This window comes from Pinus tabuliformis, chromosome 2_2, assembly GCF_031772625.1.
Source record: "Pinus tabuliformis cultivar Carrire ecotype Pingquan chromosome 2_2, CPIR1, whole genome shotgun sequence".
Taxonomy (NCBI): Eukaryota; Viridiplantae; Streptophyta; class Pinopsida; order Pinales; family Pinaceae; genus Pinus; species Pinus tabuliformis.
The window spans coordinates 1232332972-1232349845 of record NC_142300.1 but is presented as its reverse complement, the minus strand read 5'-3'; the positions used below and the strand labels follow the sequence as shown (position 1 = coordinate 1232349845).

General features: G+C 34.3%; 1 pseudogene; it reads right to left on the bottom strand.

Moving 5' to 3' along the window:
* Positions 1-12848: 12848 nt before the first annotated feature.
* Positions 12849-13360, bottom strand: LOC149197932 (E3 ubiquitin-protein ligase MIEL1 pseudogene; annotated as a pseudogene).
* Positions 13361-16874: the final 3514 nt, after the last annotated feature.

Genomic DNA, 16874 nt, shown 5'->3' with positions numbered 1-16874 from the left:
TAGTCTATATCATCATCTTTGTGGTCATTACCTATAGCGTTCTGGAAAAAAAATCAATATTACATGTTAGTACTAATTCTACAGCAAAATGCATATTTTTATTACAATGCTAACAATAAAATGAGGTAGGACATAATAACCTTTAATAGTACTAAAAATGAAATGAATATATGGCTTAAGATATATTGGAGATCCAACTAAGATAACACTTGTAATTCACATTAAGTAGTAAAAGCATTTATTAATCCATATGAAGTAGGTACCCATTTGTTCTTCATATTATATTGTGAATGTTTCTTATGATTTCCATGCAGAATTGGTAAATTAATATTTATTGGAAGCTTTATTTCAAATTACAATTGTAATTCAGATTAGAAATAGAAGAAATTTTAACAAAAAAAGAATGTCACATGAAAAAGTAAATTGTTTTTAATGAAAAATAAGTCGCATACAATATGAATGTCACATGAATATTGAGTTGTTTTTAATGCATGTAATTTTCTCTATAATAAGATGGATCCTAATGTTCATTCAAGAAAAAATGCTCACAAATAATTACTTCATTTTATCCATTATCACACTTAATCCATTATACCTAGTGACGACAATGATTCCTTTCAAATTGCTTTGAACTCCCTACATATAATGTAAAAGAGAAAACTCCATGACCAGAACCATGACCGCAACCCCCTCCCTTGCCTCGTCCACCATCAGAGACAATGAACTTGGAGTTATGACCACGATAGCAACCCCTCCCTTGCCTTGTGTCCACCATTAGAGGCATTGAACATGGAATTAACAGTACTCATGTTTTCTTTGCTCTAATTAATCTCCAAGGAATCAAAACTTGATCAATATATCAAGGACTCCATCAAGGAATAGATACATCTGTTTTATAACACTTATATAGATACATCTGTTTTATATCTGTTTTATGAAATAACTCAAGTGAGTGGAATGAATGATGGGAAAAACTTACCAAGGAAAGGAATATTTTTGGTGTATCCTTATTTCTATTATTATTTTTGCTTCTTAGAATGGAGGGAAGTGTTTCAAAAAATTCTAAAAATTATTTTAAATTAAAAAAAAAAATATATATATATATATATATATATATATATATATATATATATATATATATATATTTGCTTAATTTTATATTTTTTTTAATATATATTCAGTTTAGTATTTTTTTTTTATTTTCTAAAAAAATATGTTTAGTTTTTGGTTTTTTTTTTATAACAAAAATTATATTTTCTTTTTATAAAAATGAATTTTAAACATCCATTCATGCTAAATTTGTGATTTTATGATATAACTTTAAATTATATATCAAAAAGTAACTTAATGCCATGCATTGTGTCACTGAGATGGGTATTATACATCTCTTCCTTGCTAAGTTATAGAATGTGCTTGGGTTTTCTCAATGCAACAAAATTAATTCTTCTCTTCATTATATATTGAGATGTTCAACTTGCACCTAATAAAACAATAAAGTTAAAATAGGTTTGCCTTTGTCCTTTGTAGATTTCTTTCCCCATTAATCCTTGTCTTAATAGATTAATTGTCTTATGGTGGCCTTGAGTGGTCATTCCAATTAGTTGCATGCTTTTTAGTTTTATGTTAGTGACATTTCTTAGGATTGATAACATGTTATTTAATTTATGAAAATGTGTTATTTTCCATATTATTGTTAAATATTAATATTAAATATGTTGGTTTTGAACATGGTTTAGCAAAAAGTTCCCAAAAGGTTTATAGATTGTAATTTATAATGTAATGCTTCATTGCTTGATGAAATTGTTTTGGATATCTTTTTTAAAGATTCATTGATTGATGAAATTTTTAGGGATATTTTTTGTAGTATATTAACTTGTATGTGATAAAGTCAAAAGTCACCTCTTTTTGAGATTTTCATTAGTTAATTTCCCTTAAGGCTATCAAGTTCACCATTCAGTCCCAGGTTAAGGAAATATAGGAGTCATGAAGTGGCATTGTCCAATAACATAAATCTTGGAACATGTTTTTTTTAGTCACATTATACTTCCTTTCGGTGTAAATTATCCATGAAAATAGTCTCATGGAACATGAGGGACCTCAATAGTAAAGGAAAACAAATACTCATAAAAGAAAAATGGTATGCAAAGCACCCATCAATAATGTTGATATAAGAAATAAAAATATTAAGTGAGGTTCTACCTCATATAATTAGAAAATGGGGGAGGAATTTCCAAATAGTAGTGATTGATGATTAGATATACTTGGGTGGAATGGTTATTATTTGGAATGATCAAGACATCAAGGTTACCAATATGTTTACCTATTTTCGCATTATGACTCCAATAATATCCAATGTCTATGACTCCAATATCCAAATCATAGACTCCAATATCCAAATCATAGACTCCAATGTATCCAATGTCTATGACTCCAATATCGCAAATGGAAAACCTCTATTTCTCAATTCTATTTCCAGCACAAGTAATTTATACTCCCCATCTCCGTGGATTATTGGGAGTGACTTCAATATTATCAAGTGTCTCGAGGAAAAGAAAGGATGAATCACAATGTTTACCAAGCAATTTTGTAAGATATACCATCAAGGCCCTAAGGTAGTATCCATTAAAGTTCTCAAGCAATGAGTCTCCAACCCACACATGTGGATCAATGACATGTAATACATGTGTGTGTGGTGACTAACTTAATACATTGTTCTAATAACTCCACAAACTTAAGTATTTCACTCCGTCACATGATTGACCATAGTGTGACATAAGTAAACCAAGAGTAGACATGAAACCCTTAGGCAAGAAAAATTCCCTAGATCCTCAATTAGGTGCTTAAATGATGAAGTGAAAATGAAAGGGGAAAAGAGGACTTCATGATTTAACCATCACAAACATGTGATCAAGTGTGACTAGGAGTGTATATATTCATATGTTTTCCAAAGAGGGTGTGAATACATGAGTTACCATTCATTGGGCATTATTTTTCTTTCTTTTGATTTTTCTTATATATAGGACTTAGGGAATTATATTTAGTGATTTTTTTGGTGCTAATACTAACATCGCCATTACAACAAGATATTTTTCTAGTGCTAATACTGCCATTACAACAAGATATAAGAGGGATATAATGCAAAAAGTTTAATAATAATATGTATGTAGAAGATGGTCTTCAGACTGGTGAATTCATGATAATCAATGGGACTACAGTCAAAATAATTGGATGTTATTTACTTTTTTACATGGATTGTCAAAATAATTGCATAAATCGATTTTTTTTAACCAAAATTTAACAAAAACTTTGCTAGTGCTAACATTAGAACCACCATTACAACAAGATATCTTTCTAGTGTTGACAACACCATTATAGTAAGATACCTCAAGAGAGACAGAAAATCTAAAAAGTATGATAGTAATACGTATCCAGAAGATGGTATTGAAACTAGTAATTGTTCACGAATCCATAAGATTGTAAGGTCATTCTCATTATCATAATCATTGTCATCATCATCACATCCTTGTCATTGTTATTGCCATCATTACATTATCATCATAATCACCATTCATGCCATCATCATCATCATTATGGACATTGTTTGCAATTGTTCATAATTGTAGATGTTGTAAGAAATATCATCAACCCAAAAAATGTGATCAGTGCTAGAAAATGGTTGTTTAGGACACATTGATATACGTAAGAGAAATAACAACTCTATTTTTGAGAGATGATCGATGATGATCATCATCACCACCATTATCATCGTCATTGTCATTTTTATCATCCCCATCATCATCATTATTGTAATTTCTATCGACATTGCTATAATCATCATCATCATTCATGCCATTATAGTTTTTGATGATGACCTAGATGAAAATGATGATGATGACACCAAAGATAATGCTTATGATTATGACAATGACAACATCTAAAATTGGGAAGATTCACCAACGTCATTAGCATCGTCATCATCATAATCATTGCCATCATCATCATTGTCATTGTAACCACTATCGTCTTTATCATCATAATCACAATTCATGTCATCGCCATCATCTTCATTTTCATCATTGTCAATATTATTGACATTGTCATCAATTGTTCATAATTGTCAATGCCATAAGGAATATCATCAATGCAGAAAATATGATGAGTGTTGGAAAAGGGATGCAAAAGCGAACATAGAAATGGGGGCAACAATAGAAGTCAAATTGGATGAAAAGTGGATACAACATAAGTAGATGCACAACAACATGAAAAACCTGACACAAAAGTGGATGCAAAAGTAGATGCAGTCGTCAATGCAAACTTGGATGCAAACATGAAGGCAAAAGTGGAAGCAAACATGGGTCCAATGGTAGGTGTAAAACTTGGCACAAATTGTGGTGAAACAAATGTGGATGCAACAACGGACACAAAAGCAGATGCAAAAATGGATGAAACAAAAGTGGATGCAATAGGGGATGCAAACGTGGAAGCAAATGTGGTTGCAATGGTAGGTGCAAGATATGGTGCAACAAAAGTGGATGTAACAATAGACAAAAAATATGCAAAATAAGATGCAAAAATGGATGTAAAAGTGGAAGCAAACATTGATGCAACAGGCAAAACAAAATTGGATGCAAAAAATGGATACAATGTAAGTAGATGCAAAAGTAGATACAAAACGAGATGCAAAACCCAATGCATAAACCTGACACAAAAGTGGATGCAAAAATAGATGCAATGTTTGATGCAAAAGAGGATGCGAACATGGATGCAAAATTGGAAGCAAACGTGGATATAACAGTGAGTGAAAAACATGGTGCAAATTGTGGCATAACAAAAGTGGATGTAATGAAAGATGAAAAAAAAGAATCAAAGTATGATGCAAATGAAGATGTAAAAAGGGATGCAAAAAGTGAAATTTAAAATGGGTGCAATAGTGGATGAAAAATTGTGTGCAAAAGTGGATGCAATAGAAGTCGATGCAAAAGTAGATGCAAAACGAGACACAAAACCCGATGCAAATCCTGGTCCAAAATTGGATACAAAAAGGGATGCAAAAATAGATGTAGTAGTTGATGAAAACCTAGACGCAAATGAGGATGCAAACGTGGATGCAAAATTATAATCAAAAGTGGGTGCAAAAGGAGGTGCCAAACTAGGCGCTAATTGTGGCACAAAAATATTAGATGCAATAGTGGGTACAATAATAGATGCAAAAGAGGATGTAAATATGGATGCCAAACAAGATGGAAAAGTGGATGCAACAAAAGTAGATGCAAAATTATATGCAAAACTAGACACAAAACTCGATGTAAAACTTGGCACAAAAGGGATGCACAAATGGATGAAAAAATGGATGCAAAAAATGATTTAAAAAAGGATGCAAAAAAGGATGCAAAAGTCGATGCAAAAGTTGATGCAAGTGTAGGTGCAAAAAGTGGATGCAAATGAGGATGCAAAAGTATGTCAAACAAAATTAGGTGCCAAACTTGATGCAAAACCTGGAACAAAACCTGGTGTAAAGGATGACGCAAAACTTGGCATAAAATTTGGTGCAAAACGTGGTGCAAAACCTATTGTAATACCTGGTGCTAAACTTGGTGTAAGATTTGGTGCAAAACTTGATGCAAATTTTGTGTCAAGTTTTGCACCATATTTGATAAATGGATGCAAATAGCACCAAAAATGGGCTCTAAATGCAAAAAAAGAAGTAAAAAGGGACGCTAATCGCTGGTTTTGTTGTAGTGATTCATATCAATTTTGGTATCAATGCTCTTGGTTTTCTTTGTGCAAGAAGGATTTTGCTATTTGCAAGTGAATGTGATGCTTACAAGATTGAAGCTCAAGAGAGGATAAGGAAAGTTGGTTGAAGGTCCTGAAGTTGGGTCAAGGTGAAGGAGTGCAAGGTTGCCACAATCTCCACCACTAGTTCTACCTCAAATTTGCAATTGAAGCTTCAAGGAGCATGTCACATGAAGGAGATCATGCAAATATGAGAGAAGATGAGAATGTTTTTAGGAATGCTTTCTTTGACATGACAGAGATGGTGAAAGTCCTCTATGAAGAGAGGAATACAAGATTGCAGGTTGAAAGCTCCAGGCCTCCAAAAGGAGAAGGTTTTTTAGGAGGAGGAGGTAATGGAAATGGAGGTAAACCTCCACCCTCTCCACCATCATCTTCATCTTCATCTTCACAGGAATATTCACCCTCTTCCACTAATACAACCCTTACTCATACTCATCAACATACCTCAAAAGGAATTGGTAAAACACCCCTCTTAAAACTTGATGTTAAATTTGAACTACCCATGTATAATGGTGAAGTGAATGCAAAGAAGCTTGAAAATTGGGTTCGTCAATTGGAGGTCTATTACAGAATTCAAAACCTTCAAGATGATGACATAAAGATTCATCTAGCTTCCTTGAGACTGGAGGGTGCAGAACTAGTATGGTGGGAAGGCAATACACAAGAAGAGATAAAAAAAAAACATGGTAAGATTTCAATTTCTTGGTCTGATTTCATTGCTGCAATTAAAAGACAGTTTTACCCTCTAGCATATATGAAAAAATCCATCATGAATTGGTAGAACTTTAGACAACCTAGAATTAAAAATGTGCAAGATTACACCCAAGAATTTAGAAGAAGGTCTCTAATGTTAGGTGTAGATTTGAAATCACAAGACATGTTGCTAAAGTACATAGTGGGTTTACACAGTTACATTAAGCATATTATCCTTATGTTTAATCCCAATAATGTAGATGAGGTATGTGTGCAAACCACTCATCTTGAGGGAAGAGGAGAAAATACTCCATAAGAGGGTAGTAAAAAACCATTTAAGGGTAAAGGAAAAGAAAAGAGTTTCAAAGGGAAAGGAAAGAAAATGCATCCATTATGATGGAAGGAGAGAAAATAGCATGAAAGAATTGTTCCAAAGAGGGTCACAATGAAGCTCATTGTTGGAACCTTCATCCTAAGATGAAACCAAAGAAATTCAACAACAAGGGAAAACAAAAGACAATTGCAACCACTCAACAGGATTTGGGATCCAATTTGGGTGATGAAACTAAAATTACAGCCATGGGTATGAAAGGAAAAGAATCCATTGCTAGCATTAGTACTTCAAATTTACACAATGAAACTCCAAATGAAAAGAAGAGGATAGACTTCTTCACATAAGGGTAATCTTAAAACATTGAAAAAATGATACTCTTTTTGATAGTGGCTCTCAAGCCACACTCATCTCTGAAAACATTGTCAAAAGTTTAAACTTGGAAACCATTCCACATCATAATACATATCCATTAGGATGGGTGTGTGACAATGCACAATTGCAAGTAACTAGAATGTGTAGACTAAAATTTGCCATTACTGCAAATTTCATATATGAAGTGGAACTTGATGTTGTGCTATTAGACATATGTGGTATAGTTTTGCATAGCTCGTATCTCTATGACAGAAAAGCTATCTTCCATAGACATGAAAATAAATACCATTTGTTCAAATATGGAGTAGAATACATTGTAAGAGCCCATAGCAAGAAACTAAATCTTTCACTTGTAAATGAGGGGAAAATGAAAAGACTAGTGAATTCTAGCAAGAATTTTGTGCTTCTAATGATCAAACCCAAGAATGATATTGGTAATGAAGCTTTTCAAGGTTGTGGCTCAATATTGAAATCTGAATTGGTTGATGTTGTTAACCAATATGATGAGATGTTTTAGAAACCAAAAGGATTTCCTCCTAAGAGAGGAATCCAACATGAGATACAGTCGCAGCAAGATAGTCTTCTTCCTAACATTGGCATGTACAGGACGTCAGTGACGTAAAGTGCATAAATTAAAAAGAAAATTCAAGAATTGTTGGATAAAGGGATCATCAAGCCAAGTTCTACGCCATGTCAGTCACCTATTGTTTTGGTGCCAAAGAAGGATGGAACATGGCGCATGTGTGTGGACTTTTGTGCATTGAACAAGATTACGATAAAGAATTGTTACCCACTGCCTAAAATAGATTATTTACTTTCTCAATTGAAAGATGAAAATTATTTTACTGAGTTGGACTTAAGGAGTGGCTACCATCAAATTAGAATTAATGAAGGAGACATTTGGAAGACAAAACAAGGTTTGTTTGAATGGCTAGTTATGCCTTTTGGTTTATGTAATGCTCCTGCTACCTTCATGTGTGCGATGAATGATGTGTTGAGGCCATTTCTTGATGAGTTTGTTATAGTCTACTTAAGTGGCATCTTAATTTTCAGTAAATCTCGTGATGAACATGTCATGCATGTGAGAAAAGTACTTGATGTCTTAAAGAAAGAGCAGTTGTATTTAAAGATGTCAAAGTGTGAGTTTGGAAAAACTTCTTTAGTTTACTTGGGCCATATTGTTGGAGGAGGTGAGTTGAAAATAGATCCCTCCAAGGTTGATGTCATTTTGAATTAGCCAAGGCCCAAGACAGTTACTGAGGTAAGAAGTTTTTTGGGAGCAGCCTAATATTGGAGGAAATTCATTGCTAACTTTTCTTCTATAGCAGCTCCTTTGCATGCATTGACTAGTGTGAAAAAGGTTTTTTAGTGGGGAGGCAAACAAGAAAAAGAATTTGATGCATTGAATTAAAAGATCAGTTCAGCCCCAGTACTTGCACTTCCAGACTTGAGACAGCCATTTGAGATCTAAACTTATGCTAGTGACTATGCCATGGGCGCAGTCCTCATGCAACATGGTAAGCCTATATGTTTTCATTCAGAAACTTTCAATGGTGTGGTGATTAATTATACTACATATGACAAGGAATTGTATGCATTGGTGCAAAGTGTGAAAAAGTGGAAACACTACTTGATGGGTAAGGAAACAATCATTCGTACTGATCATCATCCATTACAAAACTTGCAATCTCAATCTAACTTGCAACAATCAAGGCAGTTCCAATGGATGGGTTTTCTTCAACAATTCCACTTGGTGATAAGTTATAAGAAAGGTATCTATAATAAAGTTGTTGATATGCTTCTTTCTAGGCCTATTATTAGTGCAACTACTTTACTCAAGCATAATTATGTTTTGCATGAAATTTATATTGAGAAATATGCATTAAAGAATGACTTTCAGGATGTTTATGTAAGCTTGAGTCAAGGTAACAAAGTAGAGGAATTGGATTATCATTTTCATGATAACTTGTTGTACCATATTGGTAAGCTTTGCATTCCACGCGTAGAAAGAGTCAGCATTATAAGAGAGGCACATACTTCTCTTATTGCTGGTCATTTCAGTGTAATTAAGACGGTTTGTATGCTTGAAAGTGTGTCACGTTTTATTAAAGGACGTTCATTATGTGCATGTTGGGCGATTTAATTGTATGCTAAATCCCTGTCATTTAATTTTTCAACCTAGAGGTTTCGTAAACTTAGAAGCAAACCAAAATATATGGGACCTCAGATGAAATTAGTGTACGAAGTTTGTTTAGAATGGAAATGCATACTACAAATCTAAACTATTTTGAAAAGAAAAATTCAGATCTACTTTATGAAAGCATAAAAATGTTTGATCAATGGAATTAGTTTACTTTAGAAGATAGAGAAGAGTATCTTGTTCAAGAGTCCTGGTTGTCCTTCTACAATCTTTCTTATAATAACATTGCCAAACATCTAAGAAAGAAAGAAGGAAAGCATATAAATGGAAGCAAGTAAATATTGTTTTCAGTTTAGTTCTTAGCTCATGGAGAATAGTCTCCTAACTTAGGAGGACCTGGTTGTCCTTCTCATATAAAAGCTAGCTACTGAAAGGAAATCAATCTTCACATAAATGTAATCTAGGAAAGCATATAAGAAAGTAAATCTTGTTTCAGTTCAATCTAGCTCATGGAAAAGAGGCTCCTAACTTAGGAGTTCCTAGTTTTCCTTCTCACATAAAAACTAGATACTGAAAGGAGATCAATCTTCACACAACAAAACATGGCCATAACATGAATTCATACTGAAATTATCTACAAATATTTACAGCAAAGAAATAAGATGAACATCCAGAATTAAAACTAGTATATTCACAACTATGAACATTACTCTACAACAAAGTGTACTTATCTTGGTATGGGGATCCTTCCATTCCTCAATGAGCACACATGAACAACTATCACACCTTAAGAATCAAACAACACTCATAACTCATGATTTGGAGAAAATGATACTATTCATGTTGAATGAACAATCATAAATCTGATGCTAATGAATAACTTACAACTGTTCTTTTTCCTTTGAAGGATGCTCCTCTTATTTATACATGAATTAGGAATATCTAATTAAAAATGTGGATCCCTTAAATATCTACTAGATCCATACTTGTCTCAACTTATCCCTAAATACTAGATACAAATCCCATGACACATCAAGATCTCCATGATTTTTCTCCTTGGAATATGGTCCACCTTTTGAGTTGAAATTCGAATTTGATCTTGGAAGGCCACATAAGGGTACCTTGGAAGCTTCTAAATGATCTACACATGTCATCAAACTCAAGACATTTTTAGGTATAAGCAAATACATGTTATTTTTCTAACTTTTAATCATAAATGCACTCTAAATACATGAAATTAATAACTTTGGAAAATGTAAATGTGAACTCATGTAGTAATGATAAAGTAGGTTTATGTAATGATAATGTGATGGAATGAGGTGACAAAATGAGGATAAAGTTGAAAAATAAAGTGAAAGTGAATGTTAATTTTGGCGGCCCAACATACCCCCCAACTTAAGTTATTGCATTGATTCACTTTATCGAGATTTAATCTTTTTGCATTGTCTTGCTTTTATATGAACTTTGGTTGATATCGATTTTTTAACTTCACATAAAAAAATTTTGACAATTTTGTTCTTTTTGCAAGGTGTTCTTTCTGAAAAACATGCGATTGCAACATATTATTTTGGTTGGTTCTTGTGCGACAACCAAAATTTGATTAGTATTGGTTCTTGTGTAACGATACTTTTGTTGTTTTTGTGTTGCATTAAAAGACTTTGAAAACATTTAATCAACCATTCATTCTTCGATCATTATTTGTAAAACATGTAACGTTTGAATCATAATGCAATAGTAATTGTTTGGAAAAAGTATTTTGGTTAGGATGACATGTGTGTAAAGGACATATATGACATATGAAAGGTCATAATGGAATATGAATGCGATATATATAATGAAATGTGAATTAGAGGTATGAACATGAATATTGTGAATCATTTTCCAAAAATTATAATTTGTTTTAAAGAAATTATATGATAAAAAGTTAAAAAAGAACATACCTTTACTTACCTAAGTGGAAAAACTGTGTATATGTAGAAAAATGTAGCTCTTGCTTCTGAATCATGGAATGAGGAATCCAAGAATGTGATATGTGTCTTGGTTGCATACATGATGGACAAAGTCGTGAATGTGGATCATTTATTACTGCTATTGAATCTGTTCAAAGTATAAAATATTGTTGAATCTACTATTGAATCATATAGTCTTCATGTCGTCCCATAGCGTGGCACAATTCTTTGCATGTGAATAAATGTGTCGATGTCGAACATCGAAAGAGTCATTGGATTACCGCCCATTGATGAATGTTCTTAACCAATGCGAGGAAAACTCACCATTAATGTCAATGAGTGCCAAGGTATCTAAGTACATCTTGCGAAGTGCGAATAGATGAGTTGATGTCGAGCCACTTACAAGATCCATTAAAGCATGCAAGCCTCAAGGTACTAATAATGACTCTAGTCTTTATCCCAGATAAGGTGTTGAGGTCGATGGGTCAAGACTTGTTGAAAGGTGGTCCTTAAGGAATCCCACATCAGTCAATGTGAGTTCGTACAAAATGATTGGTATGACTATAGATGCAAGATGTTATGGTCAAACAGTTTTTATGGCAAGGAAAACAAGGCAATGTAGAGAGATGGATGGTTTATTCGTGAGGCAAAAAGATGAACTAAAAAGAAGGCAAAAATGTATGTGACTCAGAAAAGTAGACATGTATGAAGTCATGATGGATAAGGCAATGAATCAGTGGACTTTAACATGGATGACTAATGAGGCTTTGAAGGAGAAGTGTGGGTAAACATATCATGATGCAAAAGATTTTTGTGTAGCGACAAATGTCATGACATATGTAATTAGCTCCTTCAAGCTTTCAATGATGAATGTGATTTCTGGAGATCACATCTGCATGAACTTGGATCGTCTACGCACCTGTAAAATCTTAGTACAAATCTTGCATGAAAGCTGTGAGAGCTTTCGAAAGATATAAAATGCAAATATGAATGCTAGCAATGAAATAAAATAAAATGAAAAAAAATTACATGTTGCCTTTCGCGCACAAGTTCCTTTGAAGTAACTCCAAGAAAGCAACTTAGCATAAATTGTTTTCAATTGTTATGAAATGTCCATCTACACAAAAAAAAAAAATTAATTGTTTTGTTGTTTTCTTTTTTTTGTTTAATTGTTTTGATTTTTATTTGTTTTTAGTTGTTTTAATTTTATTTTTTATTTTTTTTAATTATTCTTTTATTTATTTGGTTTTTAATTGTTTTGAATTTTTATTTTTATTTTTTTTTACAACTCAAAAAAAAAATATTAAGAATTGACCACATCTAAAGGTAAATTACACCTTACAGGTTTGTAGAAAAAAAACACCCTGAACTCTAATGTGCATAGATTGCAACATAGAACCAAGACCTAGCAATACGCTAACCAATGAATAACCCATCAATGGAGGGATTCTACAATTGAATCCTATTCTAATCATTGCTAGATTCTTGGGCATATGACAGAGTCATACATGAGGATAGGAACTTGACATTATAAATACAAATACTCCATGATTCGTAGGACTGTACCACTATTGGCCTGGTCCCCTTGTTTGGTGAGTATTGTAAGATTTGCAGTTTAAACACTTCTGTGCAACAGTATGAAACTGGACCTCAAAGAACATGTCACAATCATTGCATAGGATCCAGGCCATCTTATTTTGATAGTCATAAGGCATAGGTGTTGCTGCAATCCCTTGATCTAGTTGTCCCTGGATTATGGACATACCACAGACTAACTTGGAGCACATTGGACATGAATATTGAGAGTGCATTTTCATTTCTGATAAACATTCCTCGTGCATTGTATGACCACAAAGCAGAACATTTATTGTCTTTAAAGAATCAAAAAGATACTCAAAACAAACTGGACAGTTGTAGCGCATTGAGTTCTCTACGCATGGGTGGCCCTTCTGCAAACTAACCGTATAGCAATAACCACATTTCTGGCAATGGAAAAAAAAATATCTCGCCTCCTACCCTGCATATGCCACAATCATCACAATGATATTGTTGCTTTGAGATATCATTGTTGAATTTGTAATTTCAACGCAGGCGAACAACGCCCGAAACCGTTCAGCAAACCCGCCTGAAACATTTCGCACCAGCTTTCCGGCGAAGGGATATTCCGGCAATCAACCCCGATAAAATTTAGAGTTGACGCGTGGCTCTCCTCATACGTCAGCCTACGCAACATTTCGGAGGCTAAAGTTCTACAGCGAAATGCCTCCCGATATCTCTGTCCGTCGTCCGATCTGCTCCAGCATTCTCGTCCGTTGATCTATTCAAACCTGCATACAAGCCAGAATTTAATGCATTGCGTGGAGTGAAAAAATAAATCTGGTTGACCGCACATTTTGTTATTAAGGCAATTAATAAAAATGTCATAGTGGTAGGTAGAATTCTTAAGTTTTTTTACGGCACGTAAAACTTAATGTATTTTCTATGAGAGTGCGTTGACCATTGTAATGAACCACGCAGCGAAAAAAACCGTGTGTGTATTTTTACACAGCAGTGCTCATGTGGTAATTTTTGCACACGGGATGAAAATAGAAGCCAGCAGCAACAAAAGAAAATGGGAGAGCGCATGTATATTTTGAGTTGACTGGTGGTGAAGCTTGTAGCAGCGAAAAACCAAGAAGTTTGCACAGCAGTGCAATGTGTAAAATGAGCTCGCAGCAGCAGGAAAGAACAGGGGAAGCAACATTGAATTATTATTATGTATTGATCATTTGAAGAAGGAGGAGCAGTGAAGAACTATGTATTTTTGCACACCTGTGCATAAATGAAAAACGAAGTGGAGCGCATGTGTTTTAAGTAAGTTTTTTTTATGTATTGGATTTGCATTGAAATGCAAAAGAAAAGAGCGCTCAGGTATTTTTGAAATTGTGAATGTAATGTAAAGTTTACTGCATGTGTAAAAGTTTGTTTTACAGCAGTATGTGTAAAATATTTTTACAGCAGTATGTGTAAAAATAGTTTTACACCAGTAAAGAAAAAAAAGGGGTTTTACAGCAGTAAACCCAGCACAGTGAATTCTCATGTGGAGACATAGTTTTGTTTTTGATGGGTGAAAGTAATTTTGGTGAATCCCTCTCAGCAAAGAGGATGAATATGTATCAGAGTTGGCTGAATATATTTTTGGTAAATCCCTCTGAATGAAAGAGGATGAATGTTGTTTCAGACATTTTGTTTTAATGAATAGAAATGTTTTATGGCTGTGTAATACTCTGTTCTAAGATAATTTTTTTTATTAAAAGCTTCCCTGTGCAAAAAGATCCTGAGCAAAGGAAACAGATCATTGCCTCTGTGTGTTTGAAAATTGTTTGTTTTTGGGATTTTACCAGAAAAATTCCCAACAGTGGTATCAGAGCTGGTCCAGGCTCTTTGGTGGTGACAGAGCTGGTTCAGGCTCTTTAAAAGTGTCAAAGAAGCTGAAGGAAAGACTCTTGTTGCAGCAGAGAAAGCTTCTCCAGCAGTGTGAAGACTCAGCAAAAGGATTCAGGTATTTCTCAGATTAATTTTCTGTGTTGTTGTTGAAGAAACAGTGAGTCATTTTAAAAACACAGTCAGGGATTTTAAAAATAGTTAAGAATGGCAAGGTCAAAGAAAAAGGTCTCCAAACCTTCTAAGGTTGTGTCTCCCTCTTCTATTAAAATAGAAGACGATCTATTTGAAAGCATTCTATTTGAGGCTTCAAAGTTTAATGGAAATTTTGATATGTGGGAAATAAAAATGAGGGTTGTCTTACAGTCTCAAGGGATTGAAATCTGGGAATCAGTGATTGATGATAGCAAGAAGGATAAAGAATCCAAGGAGTACAATGCAAAGGCAGCAAAGACTATCTTGGATGGACTACCTGATTCTGTAAAAAAGAATCTAGGAAAATATTCATCAGCAAAGGATATATGGGACAGACTTCATGACCTTCATGCAAAGGGAGCACTGACCATGACCATCAGTGAAGAAGAAAATTCTGAACCCATCATAGAAGCTGAAAATGAGAAGGTTGACCTCATCAAGCTTCAAGTAAAAGAAAGGGATGAAGAGCTCGTCAAGCTTAAGAAGGAGCTTGATCAATGCAAGAGGAAACATCATGAAGAAGTCATATCCATGACAAATCAGCTGAATGAAGCAAAGAAGCAGGAAGACGCCTTGTCAAGTCAACTTGAACAAAGGCACAAGAGAGTGAACAAGCTTGTAGAAGAGATTGGACAGTACAAGGTAGAGGTCTCCTCCCTTAAGTCTGAACTACAAGAAGCCAGGAAGCAGGCACAAGGAGCTGAAAAGAAAATGGAGAGCAGTCAAGCAGAAATCTCCAAAATGAAGTCAGATATTATCTCCCTTAAAATAGTAGCAGCTGAAGCTACTCGTAGCAAGGAAGAAACTGAGGAACAGCTTACAAAGAAGAATAATGAGTGTGAAAAATTGGAAGAAGAGATTGTTCTCCTCAAGAAAAAGGTTGAAGGGATGAAAAAAATCATGAAGAGCTCTCAAGCCTTGGATGACATGCTCAGCTATCACAGATCTCCATCTGATAAATCAGGACTTGGGTATGTAGGTGAACCCTCAAACAAGGATGAATATGCCTTAAGCAAAGGAGATGTGAAGAAGCCAGAAAGAAGTTGTGAAGCTCCTAGTTCCAGCAAAGGCAAGGAGAAAGATCAAGGCTACAATAGAAGAAATCCTACTCCAAGTAGAAAACCAGCTCCAAGAAGAAATGTAGTTGATGTCAAAGAGGCAAGATGCAATGGTTATCATCAAAGAATCTCAAGGCAGCAAGGCTTCAGAAGTACATCAAGGAAACCTCCATCTCCCAGGTACCAAAGTTCATATTTTGGTTATTGTTATGCTTGCTCAAACTTTGGTCATATGGCAAAAGACTGTAGAGCATTTCATAGAGATAGATGTTATGGTGTCAGACAATCTCCAAGAAATAATTTTACAAGAAGAAATCATGAATTCTTATTCATGAAAAATGTAGAATGCTTCAAGTGTCATAACATTGGGCATATGGCACGTGACTGTAACTTAACATGGGCTCTTACACAAGCTAGACCCATGCAAAAGAAGAAAGTTACACAAGTATGGAGAAGGAAGGAAATGCAACCTGAAACCCCCTCGAACTCCCCAGCTGATCTAAGTCTCTTTTGAGAAAACCTTGCTGAAAGAAAATAAAGCATACACTAAAGGGGAGCTTGTAAATTTTTTTTTGTTGAACTGTATTAACAGTCACTCTTTGATGAAGACCTTTTCATAAGGGAAAGATATGAAGTTAAATCTGCCATAGAAGCAGAGAAGAAAAGTATGCAAAGCAAGAAGACCCTCACAGCAGTGGGAAGACAGAACATAAAACAGCAGTTTGGAAATTTTTTTTGGAGCACATGCATTGAAATGCATAGCAATGGAATGTAGTTTTCCTTTTATGTAATATGAGAGAATATACTCACAGCAGAGTGAGTATAATACACAGCAGATGGAAATGTTTTGTATTGGGAATGAAAATGCAAAGCAATGAGAAGAAAATGAGAAGAAGGCAAAACGCAGCAGA